General features: G+C 39.7%; 1 long non-coding RNA gene across 1 annotated transcript; it reads left to right on the top strand.

Annotated features, from left to right (window-relative positions):
• The first annotated feature begins 507 nt into the window (after positions 1-507).
• LOC126989393 (uncharacterized) lies at positions 508-5,027 on the top strand. The gene is made up of 3 exons (XR_007743246.1): positions 508-752; positions 1,117-1,227; positions 4,500-5,027. It is a non-coding gene; the product is annotated as an uncharacterized LOC126989393 (long non-coding RNA).
• Positions 5,028-11,466: the final 6,439 nt, after the last annotated feature.

Genomic DNA, 11,466 nt, shown 5'->3' with positions numbered 1-11,466 from the left:
GGCATGTGAAATGTATGTAGAGCAAGAGAGAGTTACTAGGAGGGTATACAATGGTGAGGTGCTGGGGCAGCAAGGAGAGGTATACCGAGAGTGAGATGGAGAGATGTTGAGAGGTATATGAATAAGAGTGGGGTTGAGTGAAAGGAAAGGTGCCTGTTGACAGGGAATAGGAGTGCATGGAGGTGACTCATCTGTGGCCACCTCTACAGATTGAAGCATCTGGTAATCAATAGATAGATAATCTTGTAGGTTTGAGGTGCCAAATAAAGTGCTAAATCCATATTAATAATTTAAATTTTAGACTTAAATGTGAGGTCAATACTGTATAGGCCTATATCTTCTAAACGCAAGACTAGATACTGTATAGGCCTATATCCTTTAAATGTTTTTGTTTCGATTCCAGAGTCAGTTTACTAGGGCCCTCAGTCAGAGCATTCGAACTGAGCGTTATAAACAGAAGAGAAAGAGCATGCCTCATGTACAACATGCTCATCCAGCCCCAAAGATTTGCTTTGGGTAGGAAGCAGTTTACCACTATAGAGAATCAAGAACGTGAGCTGACCGAAGACGAATTCGTGAGGCACACCAAAGAACTTTGCCAGGAAATGAAAAAGAAAAATCTTAACACTGAGCATATAAATATGCTTTTAACTGCTACAATGGTGAACCGACAAAAGTGGATATCAACACTTCCTGGTGGACTCATCTCACCAATATTGATGAAGTTCCCTTGCTTCTGGAAGAGCAGTTTTGTAAGTATTTTTTTCTAATGATGTAGTTTTATGTTGCATATGTATTTGAAACCCACACTGCATTATGTGTCTTTAATGTATACATCACTGTATTTAGCTACATATACCCCGCTTTAGAAGGAGAATGTGCTATCAAAGGATGCAATATACAGTGGGAGGCCTAAAATATTTCAGATTTTTTATGCAGTATTATGTGATTAGATGAAAACTAATAGGATCTGCTTTTAACTGAGGTAGTTTTACTAGGTTCTAGACAAAACAATTTTTGAATTTGGGAACCTTCATGTTATGCATGTGTGAAGGGAGTAATTATACTGTATGCACATTCTGAAGTAGATCTTGACAATTTTATTTTGGCTTACAGATCAAAACTGAGATGGAAAGACTTCTCAAGGATACCACTGAAAGCTGGAAGACTAAATTGAACAAGATATGTGACACACTGATTAAGAAGGTTCCCAAGACTGACCATCATGTAAGTAATTTTACTTGCTTTCTATTTTTCTTCACATACCTATACCAAATGTTTTATCTATTCATTTGCTACATCCATTCCCCATTGATCTATTACTTAATGAAGCATCTTTACACTGAACATTCATATTCATATCTCATAATGAACTTACTTTTCCCTACTGTAATTAGAGCAGACATGGGGCGATTACTTATGTTTTGTAATCAATAATGATTACTTTATATTTTCACAATTACGATTACAATTACAGTATAATTGTTTTAATCGATTACAATTACATGATGTATTAACCATGATTACAATCGCAATTACAGGGGGGATTGGAAGGTAAACATATTTCTGCGAGTCGCGACTCGTCCAGTTTTCATAGAGTAACATTCAAATAATCGTTTGATTGCACCTTGTAGGAATGCATACCTTATATTGTTTGTGTAGCTACTCTTCATTCACTATAATTTATAGTTCATAAGGTGCATATAATAGACTCCTAACCTTTGGCAAGTTGGGAGGTCCACTGTATTACTACCCTGGAAACACAATGACGTCACCCTGGCGTCACGGTGACGTTGCCTTTTGGTCACGTTTTTGTCGTCGGACGACGTCACTTTGACGTCATCTTGTAGACTACCAGCGACATCAATACGACGTCGCACGGCGACGTCGCCAGATGACCTTTGAATGACCAAAAGATGACCTAGGAATGACCTGGATGCAACCCAAATATGACCCATGGGGTGACCTCTGGGTGCCCTAGGGGTGTCTATAGTGCAAGCATCACGCAGTATGGGATAAACTTCACCAAAATACTTTGGAAATACTTCTTCCATCATAAAACAAATCACTTTATTCTGCAGTCAAATGCAAATTATACTTTGAGAAATCTGGCAGCCTGAGTCCATAGACTTTGCAACCAACTGAACACATGACTGTGTTCGGTTAACTGCGAAGTATACAGGCTCAGGCAACCAGGTTCTTCTCAAAGCAAGATTTATTTTTTGCATTCAATCAGAGAATAAAGCAGATTCGTTTTACAATGAATGATATGCCATATTGTATGAAACCAGCAAAATTGGAGGATAAACGTATATCTGAGAGTATTCTTCAAATACTGACTAAGCTCGTCCTCACACTCAAGAACACCAAATATGCCGACCGACTAAAAACCCTGGACATTCCAAGCATGAAATACCACAGACTGGGGTGATATGATATAAGTATAGAAATACGTGAATGATGTGAATGATGTGCCATGTTTACTTGCGGAGGTTGGGACAACGAGATTGCGAGGGCATGATAAGAAGCTTGCATAACTGGGAGCGAACAGACCCATCACTTCCAATGACTGGAATTCACTGCCCCACAAAGTGATGTACTAATACATTAAATAGCTTTAAAGATTATCTTGACAAAATGTGGAAGCACAAAAAATATGACGTGGTCTATAAACTAAATTAGGTTCTAAATAGTTGACTTTTTAAAAATCTTTTTACGTAAGGAGCGGACAAAAAGCCCTTGACTTATTCAAGTCTGCTGCAATTATTATCATTATTATACCAGTCAGAATTCCCTTTTCCAAAACACAGTATCAGCCCCCACACTCAACACCTTCAAGCACAAAGTTCACGCTGTACCAGTCAGTAGCCTTTATGAATACATACAGGGCAACACGCATTGTCACACAAGTGTATTCCCCTGCTCCAAATGCATTAACAGGACAAACTGTTCAAAACACCTTTCATCACAAGCACAGAAATACAACCACCACAGCATCATTACAGCCTGACCAGCTGGTTGTGTGCCTGTATTCATGACTTGGAACCTGAGTGGTGTGGGCCAACCTGCTAAGTTACACACACACACACCCACCCACCCACCCACCCTCCCTCCCTCCCTCCCTCTCTCTCTCTCTCTCTCTCTCTCTCTCTCTCACATATGCTAAACATCCCCAGGGTCACCCACCCCAGTACCACGTCTTCTTCAGGATCAGTCAGCCAAATCACTCATTGCCTACGTAATTAACACAAGCCAGGTTAATACATGCCCAGTAATTCTCCCCAACACCCTCACGCCCCAAGAGTACCCAGGTTCAAGCCATTTCAATGAACTTGAAAAATATAGTTCTTTTGGTTTGCTAGAAAACACGAATCACAAACACTGGAATGTGGCTTTATATCTCCTCTCCCCGCAATGTTTCTGTGGTGCTGTGGGTACTTAAAACTAGTGTGATGGTTCTATGTGCTACTCCTGTGTGGAAGGAGTTAATGGAAGTGGGGTTAAGGCATGAACTTACTTCAATTCGAGGCAGATTGTAAGGGCACTCAGGGATAACACAGCTGTTGGCGGCTTGGCCTGCCACACGGGACAGGGCTCGTCCCGATTGGTCGAGTATAATTGCACTTATCTTCCACATGCTTAAAATTAACAAGGTACCTAAATTAAAGCTTAAAATGACTTTCATAGGTCTACTTTATTTATTTATTTATTTATGGCGTGTACATGTGGAATAATGGTGAGGGTATTTATGTTTTCACAGTATGTTGTGGCTGCCTATATTCTGGGAGGCATTTGTTTGCGTTAACGGAGCTACTCTCTTCCTCTTCCTCTTCCTGTGGGCTAAGCTTCATTTGAAAACAAAATTGGAAAATGTTGATTAAATAGAATTGCAAGAGGTAATGGTAAAGGCGGAAAGGTTTATAATTTCGTCTTTCTCCTCTGGCCTTCTCTTATCCCCTCCCCCTCCCTGGGCTCTTACAGATGAATAACCCGGTAACATGTTGCTTAATAGGCATACATATGTCATCTTGACGTTGGTTCATGGTTGTCATGCAACGTCACTCTGCGCCGTCATCTTGACGTTGGTTCATGGTTAAACCATGACAACATCACTCTGCAACGTCGTCTTGACATTGGTTCATGGTCATTCTTGGAATATGACCAGAAGGTGACCAGGAGGTGACGTCAGTTTAAGGTCATGTGTTTGCTGGGCAATGATGCTAATGTAATTGCAAAAGTAATCATGATTATGATCTTAATAAAATGTAAGAGTAATTAATTATAATTACTTAAGAAGCTGTAATCAGTTTCAATTACCTCATGTTTGAATTTGAGCTCTCCCTTTATCAATGTACTTTAGACTCTGATATTTAACTTTCGCACTTATCCTCTCGTTTGATCTAGAATGGTTTCGTCAGTTTTGTTAAATAGTGACAAATTCTTGCTTTCTTGAACCTCTTCATAGAATGACCTTCAACACATGTGTCTTGCTATTCCAGAGTTCACTGCATGAATATGATGTAATTCACTACATTGAAAATGAAATTTCCTTCAAACGAGGAAGAGGTGTGAAGTCTCAGCCAGTTATCCTGCTAAGAGAATTGTATGGTGATCAAGATAAAGACTTCAGTAGTGCTGAAAAGTCTCCTCCTCACATCATCTTGACTGTTGAAAATAAAAGCCTGAAGGATGTATATATCACTGGGGATGGATGTACAATTCCATGTGAAACAGGTGATGATGTGTGTGATGCAGTAATCTTATTGCTTGGGACATATTACATATTTGACTTAGGGTATCCAAGGATTTATTCACAGATTTTAGGATTCCTGCAACAGTATGTGTTAAATGAACCATACACTTTGGAGAAGTCTTCAGGTTATAATCATTTTGTAGCACAGTATGAAAGGTTGTTGAGAGCATAGGAGGATTCACATAATGTAAGTTGCCTCCATCCTCCTTCCTCCCCCTATCCTTCTAAGATAAGAAAGAGATAAGATAATTTATTGGTCACATTGTTCTACATAAATGCATACAAGTGAAATTCTTTATAGCAAAACAGGCTCCAAAAGTATTCTACATAGATAAGAGTATAGCACATAAAAACATAAAAGCATAATTTTTTTAAAAGGTATTAAAATTATTTTTGTGGATAAAAATGGTTAAAGAGCACTATACTGCTTGGGACAAAAGATTTTCTGTAGCGATCTGTTTTAATCAATGGCAGTGCCAGCCTTCGTCCTGATCTTAAAAAGTTATAACAGTTATTAAGAGGGTGAGTTTGATCCTGCATTATTTTTCCTACTTGTTTTATTGCTGCCTCTTGATATAGAATATCTGTGAATGTTACTGATGCCCCTAACTTTTTAGCTTTTTTAACTATTTTGTTCAGTTTATGTTTGTCTGTTAAAGTTAGCCTTTTGTACCAAGTAGAGATAGAAATTATCAAAATTGACTCAGGGGTATATCTATATAATAAGTTGATTATTTTCTTGTTTACCTGAACGGAACGTTATTTAAAATTCTAATGAAGTAAAGTCTCTCTCTCTCTCTCTCTCTCTCTCTCTCTCTCTCTCTCTCTCTCTCTCTCTCTCTCTCTCTCTCTCTCTCTCTCTTCTTTGCAAATTTCATATAAATGTTTATTTTAGCACTAATGTGAGTGAGTAAATATCCACATTAGGTTATCTTAAAACATATTTTGTATTAACTAAAGCAATTTTTCAGTAAATTATTAATGACTACAATTACATCATTGTCACAATTTTACTTATTAATGAGTAAAATCTTGACAGTGATGTAATTACAATCAAAAATAATTTGTTGAAACAATGCTGTTGTTTAATGCAAAACAAATGTTTTAAGATAAACTACTGTGTGTTTTTACTTAAACACATTAACACTTCTAAAACACCTAAAGGTGTTTTAGAAGTGTAACAAACCCATAAACAGCTTTTTGTGTTTTTGAATAAACGGTATTAAACACCATGTGTTTATAATGGAACACCTATGTTTATGAAACCATCCTGTTTTTAGTAAAACATGGTTGTTTATATAAATACGCGTATTTGTGTTTTAGAAGTGTAACAGCGGAAAACATGTTATCGCGTTTTCCCAAAAACATTTATTTTTACAGTGTTGAAGCTCGCGGGAATGTTTGTTTACATGTTTGAGGGGCTACGTCTTTAATTTTATCATTATTCCATGTGATGTTGGTCTATGCATCGCCAACAATACCCAAAAATATTTTTATTTTATTTTATATATATTTCCAATACGTCAATATGCTTTTAACATCAAAATTATACCAAATTCAAACATTTTATTTTGAGTTGGCATCCCTTTCATATGTGCAACTCAGGGTTTGGCAACGATGTACTAATACTCGCCTATGACGAGCTGGTTATGTTGAGGGGGTGAAACGTAAGGAGGGGGGTTATGTCGCGTCATTGTTAATACTCGGATATGTCTCAGTTTACGTCTCACATAAATTTATTTATATGTACGGGCCCTGGTGAACAAGCCTGCAACTTTGCTATCCTCAACGACCTAGAGCAGTTGGTCCACCACCCTACACATATTCCCGACCGTCTTGGAGACAGGCCCAACATTCTAGACCTCTTCCTTACCTCTAATCCTTCTGCTTACTCTGTCAAACTGTTCTCTCCGTTGGGCTCCTCCGATCATAAACTTATTTCTGTATCCTGTCCAATCGCTCCTGTACATCCTCTGGACCCACCGAAGAGGCGATGCCTCTGGCATTTTGCTCCAGCTCGGTGGGACGACCTGAGGATGTACTTTTCCGATTTTCCGTGGAATGATTACTGCTTCCAGGAGAGAGATCCCTCTGTGTGTGCTCAGCGCATCACAGAGGTGATTGTCTCTGGAATGGAGGCATATATTCAACGTACTTTCTCTACTCCTCATGCTAAAAAGCCTTGGTTTAATCATGCTTGTTCTCGTGCTATTAAAGATAGAGAGGCAGCTCACAAAAGGTTCCAGAGCCTTCGAGCTCCCACTAACTTTGATCTATACATTTCAGCTAAGAATCGTGCCAAATCTATTCTCCGACTTACCAAAACTTCTTTTATAAATACAAAATGTCAACACTTTGCTTCTTCTAATTCTTCCCGTGACTTCTCTCATCCAGCCAAAAATATCTCCCCAAATTTCACTGCTTCCTTTTTCCCTCCTCTCCTTAACCCTGACGGCACCATCGCCGTCTCATCTGTCTCTAAGGCTGAACTCTTCGCTCAAACTTTCTGTAAGAACTCCACCTTGGACGATTCTGGGCATATTCCTCCTACTCATCCCCCCTCTGACTCCTTTATGCCTGTTATTAAGATTCTTCCTAATGATGTTTTCTATGCCCTCTCTGGTCTCAACTCTCAGAAGGCTTATGGACCTGATGGAGTGCCTCCTATTGTCCTTAAAAACTGTGCTTTTGTGCTGACACACTGCCTGGTCAAACTCTTTCGCCTCTGCCTATCAACATCTATCTTTCCTTCCTGCTGGAAGTATGCTTTTGTACAGCCTGTGCCTAAGAGGGGTGACCGTTCCAATCCCTCAGACTACCACCCTATAGCTTTACTTCCATGTCTATCTAAAGCTTTTGAATCAATCCTTAACCGGAAGATTCAAAAGCACCTTTCCACTTCTAACCTTCAATCTGATCGCCAGTATGGATTCCGCAAGGGGCGTTCTACTGGCGATCTGCTTGCTCTCTTAACTGACTCTTGGTCATCCTCTCTTAGCCGTTTTGGTGAAACTTTCTGTGTTGCGCTAGACATATCGAAAGCCTTCGATAGAGTCTGGCATCAGTCTTTGCTTTCTAAACTGCACTCTCTCGGATTCTATCCCTCTCTCTGTTCCTTTATCTCCAGTTTCCTTTCTGACCGTTCTATCTCTGCGGTGGCAGACAGTCACCGCTCTTCCCCTAAACCTATCAACAGTGGCGTTCCACAGGGCTCTGTCCTATCACCCACTCTCTTCCTGTTATTCATCAATGATCTTCTTTCCATAACAAACTGTCCTGTCCACTCGTACGCCGACGACTCCACTCTGCATTATTCAACTTCTTTCAATAGAAGACCATTACAACATTCCAAACAGGAGGCTGCAGAACGCTTAACATCAGACCTTGCTATCATTTCCGATTGGAGCTGAAGGAACCTTGTGTCCTTCAGTGCCTCAAAAACTCAATTTCTCCACCTATCAACTCGACACAATCTTCCAAACACCTATCCCCTAGTCTTCGACAACACTCAGCTGTCACCTTCTTCAACAGTAAACATCCTCGGTCTATCCTTAACTCAAAATCTCAACTGGAAACTTCATATCTCCTCTCGCTTAATCATCTTCCTCGAGGTTGGGCGTTCTGTATCGTCTCCGCCAGTTCTTCTCCCCCGCGTAGTTGCTAACCATATACAGGGGCCTTCTCCGCTCTCGTATGGAGTATGCATCTCACGTGTGGGGGGGCTCCACTCATCAGTTCTCCTCCTCCTACTGATAGTCTTCTACCTCTTAAATTCCGCCGCGATGTTGCCTCCCTTTCTATCTTCTATCGATATTTCCACGCTGACTGCTCTTCTGAATTTGCTAACTGCATGCCTCCCCCCTCCCGCGGCCCCGCGGCACACGACTTTCTACTCATGGTCATCCCTATACTGTCCAAATCCCTTATGCAGGAGTTAACAAGCATCTTCACTCTTGCATCCCTCACGCTTGTAAACTCTGGAACAATCTTCCTTCATCTGTATTTCCTCCTGCCTACGACTTAAACTCTTTCAAGAGGAGGGTATCAGGACACCTCTCCTCCCGAATTTGACCTCTCTTTCGGCCACCTCATTTGATTTTTTTTGGGGGGAGCAGCGAGTAGCGGGCTTTTTTTTATTCTTTTTTTCTTTTTTGTGTGCCCTAGAGCTGCCTCCTTTGTTGTTAAAAAAAAAATATATATATATATATATATATATATATATATATATATATATATATATATATATATATATATATATATATATATATATATATATATATATATATATATATATATATATATATATATATATATATATATATATATATATATATATATATATATGGGGAGGGGTTCAAAATTACGCTCACTTGGGTATCAAATACTTTAAGAACGCCTCTGAGAGAGAGAGAGAGAGAGAGAGAGAGAGAGAGAGAGAGAGAGAGAGAGAGAGAGAGAGAGAGAGAGAGAGAGAGAGAGATTTGTCTACAAGTCATCTTGAGTATAATACAGAACATCTTGAATTGCATATCTTAGAACATGAATGAAGAGAATTGTTTAAATAAGGGATCTCTCATGACGTCAATACACCTATAATAAGTAAAATATTGCCTATATAAGACAAAGTCTTTGATAGAATTATAATATGCACAGAAAAAGATTGTAGAAGATGTCTATAGGGCTAAACTTAGTAAAAGATGCATACCGTTTACCGTTTACCGTTGATGAGGTTTCAGGCCCTGCTGCTCCGCCGCTGATGCAGCGCTCTACGAGGGCCGTCAACAATTTCAACGTTAGCCGCAATAATAGTCTTCGATGCACTTATTCTCAAACATCGTAGTGAGTGAGTGAGTGTCTTAATTTCTTTTACGAATAATATCACATATAGCAATTAGTTCAGTGTTGATGTCTGCTATTTTCCTTATAGTATCACTATTAAATATTCAACAATTATTTCCAGCACACTGAACATTCATCACACACAATTTATCTTTGAGTAGAGACACTATAATTAATTGCCATGATCAGTCATGTTACGAGTTCTCTCAATTTCAGTCTGGAGGACTACACAACACTGGTCATTCGCTGAGTGGTTGATTTCAGGCTTTTTGTATCTCACACAATTTATGCATTTATTCTCAGCCATGGTGCACTCCTTTGATTTATGATTGCCAGCGCATTTGAAACAATTTGGGGCATCTCCATTGGTCTTGGCAGTACAGTTGGCCTCAAGATGGCCGTATCTCTGAGAGTGATAGCATATAATTGCATGGTATCTGTCTCTCACTGTGTATATTCCCCATTCTAATTTTAGCTTGTGGTTCTTGTGAATCAGCTCTCTTACAGTTGGGTCACACCTCAAAATGTAGTGCATCGTGCCGCCAGCCGCAGACTTGCTAAAAACCAGCTCAATCTTATCCTCAACCCCCCCAATGGCGTGTAAGAACTCATTGCGGTCTAAGATGGTCTCCTTTATTTTTTCCTTGGTCTCCTCTCTATGCACACTGCATATCATGATCCTTGGTTTCATCTTTCCAACACTCTTGGTATTGATTTGCTCAACAGACTCCAGTTTTTGAGCAGCCTCATCCCTTGTGTTCTCATTATCAAAGTTCCTGACAATGTTACCTCTATTTGTAAATCTTGAATCAGTTATTTAAATACCATTCAATGCCTTGGAGACTTCATCCTTCATGTCTGTTGCCTTCTTTTCCTGTGTAGAAGCTTTACAACTAAGAGATTTTTCTTGACCTTCTTGCCCCTCTTTGCCACCTCAGCCCAGCTAGATTCAGCATGCTCAGGGCCATATTTTTAAACAATTCTGCGCCCGAGAACACGTAATTTACTAGTCTTTCGTGGGAGTTTAGGGCATTTCCAGGGGTACTTTTATGACCCTGGTGGTAGTCTGAGCCTTCTTCTGTACCGTGAACCTAAAAGAACACTCATTAGAACTCGATTAACCTCCTTTTTGACCTTTGGAAATAGGTGGTGTGAGGGGTGGGAGCATTTGACAATACCAACCTCAGCACGTTTAAGGGTGTCAACAACTGATCCCAGCTCCTCCTGCACCCTCACAGCCCTTGATTCAGCTTCATCCTTAACCACAGATATTTCCTTAGCTAGTTCTTGCTTGAATTCATCCAGTTTTTCTACAATTTTGGTAGCCAGAGACGCTTTATGGAGGCATGAGTTGCACATCCAATTAATTTTAGGTATATTCTCCTGCTTAATTCCAGACAAATGAGCACACTGCACATGACACCATCTAGGGCACAGACAGCATCCAATCCAACGCAAATCCAACGGGTGCTTGGCTTTGCCAGCCATATGTATGTATATGTTATGCTGAAATATGTATGTATATGTAGTAATGATAATTAAATTAGCCTAACATAAATGTAAAACGTATGTATATGTAATAATAAAATATGTATGTATATGTAATAATAAAATATGTATGTATATGTAATAATGATTAGTAATTTAGCCTAACGGAAATGTAAAATGTCCTGTTATTATTGTTATTACTGTTCTGTCCGTTTTGAAGAGTGTGGCGGAGGTGGGGACAGTGTGTGTGTGTGTGTGTGTGTGTGTGTGTGTGTGTGTCGCCTCACGAGGTGTCATTAGAGTTCAAAGGCTGCTGTTGTGTCACGCCATCAACGTGCAGGTTACACAGTCACTGGACGCCCCGGGACACTCCGAGATGCCCGTGT

Source organism: Eriocheir sinensis, unplaced genomic scaffold, assembly GCF_024679095.1.
Source record: "Eriocheir sinensis breed Jianghai 21 unplaced genomic scaffold, ASM2467909v1 Scaffold115, whole genome shotgun sequence".
NCBI classification, from domain to species: domain Eukaryota; kingdom Metazoa; phylum Arthropoda; class Malacostraca; order Decapoda; family Varunidae; genus Eriocheir; species Eriocheir sinensis.
Note: the sequence above shows the minus strand (reverse complement) of the source record. Positions and strands in the feature narration are given on the sequence as shown.